Source organism: Pseudorasbora parva, chromosome 15 (assembly GCF_024679245.1).
Source record: "Pseudorasbora parva isolate DD20220531a chromosome 15, ASM2467924v1, whole genome shotgun sequence".
In the NCBI taxonomy this organism is placed as follows: domain Eukaryota; kingdom Metazoa; phylum Chordata; class Actinopteri; order Cypriniformes; family Gobionidae; genus Pseudorasbora; species Pseudorasbora parva.
The window spans coordinates 613,925-617,332 of NC_090186.1; the positions used below are offsets into that span (position 1 = coordinate 613,925).

At 37.6% G+C, this 3,408-nt stretch overlaps 1 long non-coding RNA gene across 1 annotated transcript; it reads right to left on the minus strand.

Annotated features, from left to right (window-relative positions):
- Positions 1-663: 663 nt before the first annotated feature.
- Positions 664-1,664, minus strand: LOC137040879 (uncharacterized). The gene is made up of 3 exons (XR_010898000.1): positions 1,502-1,664; positions 884-943; positions 664-800 (listed from the first exon to the last, which is right to left on the minus strand). It is a non-coding gene; the product is annotated as an uncharacterized lncRNA (long non-coding RNA).
- Positions 1,665-3,408: the final 1,744 nt, after the last annotated feature.

The following is a 3,408-nucleotide window of genomic DNA, read 5'->3' on the forward strand; positions in this document are numbered from 1 at the left end:
GATGTTTTCTATCGCCATCACTATTTTTAGTAATGTATGGAGTTCACATTTTCAATAAATTGGAGGAGTGTGTTCATATCAGAGTCAGATCCTGCCTTCAGAAGAGTGTGTGTGTGAGAGCAGGAGTGTGTTTCTCCGAGGGTTACTGCAGTCGGCCGGATCCGAAATTTTGAATATTTATCTGATATGATTTCTGAGCTGTAAGGTGTCCAGAATAATAAATCACACACTGTGTGTTAATAGGCCAGAGGAGAACTGAGTCTGGTTTCTCCAGAGGTTTATTTCTCTCCATCGTTCCTTTGGTATACAAATAAAATTAATGAATTAGGTCTTTAATTCTATAAACTATAGCACTGATCTGCCAACATTGTCTCTCTCTGATAAATTAAAATAAGCTGATAACATCACTGTTTACTCCAGAACGACTGTACAGCCAAATCTAATTCTGCTGCAGTATTGTCCTGTTTAACACTGAAGCTGCTCTGACACAATCGGCGCTGGAGAAGAGCAATATAAATAAAATTGACTTGACGTGTGTGTGTGTGTGTGTGTGTGTGTGTGTGTGTGTGTGTGTGTGTGTGTGTGTGTGTGTGTGTGTGTGTGTGTGTGTGTGTGTGTGTGTGTGTGTGAGAGAGAGAGAGAGCAGAAGTGAACCTCCACATCTGACGCAGTGAGCGACGTATCGCGGGTCGTTGTGGTATCGCTCATCTTGAAGGAAGGTCTGAACGATGCGCTCCAGAACCACAGACAAACCCTTCCTCTCCTCCACTGACAGCTTGCTCTCCAGAAACTGAACAAACCTGCCACAAACCAGCCATGAGTGACAGACAGAGAGGGGATCATTTCATCAGAGCTATAATAAAGACATTAAAGATGTTCTTACTTATCCCAGGGGTCTAACGGGTCATCTCCAGCATAGCTGCGCACGCTCAGCTCAAACGCCCTGCAGTGAGGAAGAGATCATCAGTGTTATTCACCTGCCAGTGGTCATAATGATATGCCTGATCGCTGTAGAGTAAAGTGGGATGCTCAGAGCCAGACGATCACATTAACTATTGATCAGAGAATCCTGAAACTGCAGAAACTGTTCATCACTGATAATAATCCTAAATGTGTGTTGATGATCAGATCCTCATCTGAGAATGATTAGTGAAGGATCATGTGACACTGAAGACTGGAGTAATGATGATAAATTCAGCTTTGATCACAGGAATAAATCACACTTTCCTATATATTCCCATAGAGAACAGATGATTTACACTGGAGGAATATTTCACTGCTTTACTGGAGTTATGATCAGATTAATGAGCAGAAGAGACTCAAAGACTGTCATAGATGTATGAACATGTATTAAAACACACAAGCCCAGAGAAGGGAGGCACACAGTTGTGTTATATAGAACAAAACATCATGATATTGAGCCATATTAATAACCCAACTGAATCATAAACATCATCAGGACCAATACACACTCTCGGTCAGATGCTAACACGCTACTTACTGAAAATAAGAATTAATGTCCATCGTTTCTTCTTGTTGAACACAGAAAGTCCGTGGGGGAATGTTTACGGTTAAACGAGACTCATTTAAAACACGTTAATAACAATATTAATCGCTAATATTTCCGTTAACTAGCCCCGCTCTGCTAACTGTATAACTGCAACAACGACATGTTTTCAAATGTACCGCTTAGCCAATCATTAGCCTTCATGAGGCTCAACAGCCAATCAGATTCCGACACAACAGAGCGTCACGTTTACTCGGTGGCTCCGCCCCCTCTATGGCTCTGGGTGGAGCTGGGCGGAGCTAACATGAATATTCATGAGTTTCCTGTTTGGCGTTACAGACTCTGAGAATATGAACCCGTGCTCTCCGGATCATCACAGAAACTGTTCTGAGATTTCCAGCTTCACATGAAAGAGCAGGACAGACCTCACCGCCGACAGGAAATACAGAAATACAGAAATAAAGACCCAGAGGAAAAGAAAATCTGAAAAGAGATCTCCAAAATGTTTCATTTATTTCTCCTAGACAACTTTGAGATCCATATGACACCAAACTGAGACAAAGGTTTATTTCTCCTGTGTCTCAGGCTTTTCTCTGGAGCAATAAGATGCACTAAATCTCAATTTAGTCTCCTTTTAAGTTTCAGAAGAGATCTCAACAAGCTCTAATATAATGCTCAGAGTTTCTCAACTTCGGTGTCTCTTTGTGATCTCAGACAAAGAAATCAGAGAGTTCTCTCCATGAACTCAATATACTCTCATCCCAGCTTCAATTCATGCATCTCATGCTTAACTCAGATAGAGCAAAGGAAGAGATTTCCACAAGTGCTTATTGAATTCTCAGACTTGGATCACTTGGTTGTTTCATATATATGATATCCACATGGTTTTTTTTTTTTTTTTTTTTTTTTTTAAATATAATGTATTACTGTATGAATAAATTAATTGTAAATATTTTATTTTAGGCTGCAAAGACCCTCTTCTTTTATATTATTTTCTATAAATGATTTGAAATATTTCACTGCATGTAATTCAGTAAAATAATTTTATTAACCACACAAAACGCATTGTAAAATAAAAAAGAGTAATTTATTGGTGACTTGAGAGCAAAGAAATTACAATTTCAACATTTTAGATGTATCAAAATTTAACTGCCAAAAACTCATATCATTAATAAAATGTATGTTGTATATTCAGATGTATGCATCTTCTCATGTTAGCCCCAAAGTGACCTTTTTGTATGACAATAGATTGAACTGAACAGTTGAGATGGCATCACATGGTAACTGCGCTTACTCAATCTGTAATTTGTGCTTTCTTTTCTTTTATACTTGCAGCTTACGTCTTGCGCTGTAGTACACTGGATGTAAGGTCAAAAAAGCCTTCATAAACAAATGCCGCATCAGGGCCACAACACTGTAAATATCGGATGGGGACATTAACACAGAGACATTTGTTAAAATGACAATGTTCACAAAAAGTCCTTTTTTTTCAAATGATGTATGTTGGCGTCGGAGACTCAGTTTATTGTTGTGAATTCACTCTAAAAACTCCAATTAATAAAATGTTGGAAGAGCAAAAAAATATATGTTGAACTAATTTTCTTACTTGTGCTTAGTTAAGAAGACATATTATATTGAGTCTGCAGAAATATATTTGAAAAACATTAAATGAATTGATATTTTCAAATCCAGTCAACATTTAGAATTGCAAATGTTGACTGGACTAAAAAACGCGAATCCAGTCAACATTTTATAAAAGTAGGCTATATGGCCAACACAATATTTTACTATGGTAAATAGATTTTTGTTTGTGCTGTTGAATTGGGCTGTTAGAAACATTTGATAAAATAGCCTATATCAGAACAATATTTGTGAAATTAGATGTATTTTCGATGTTTTGT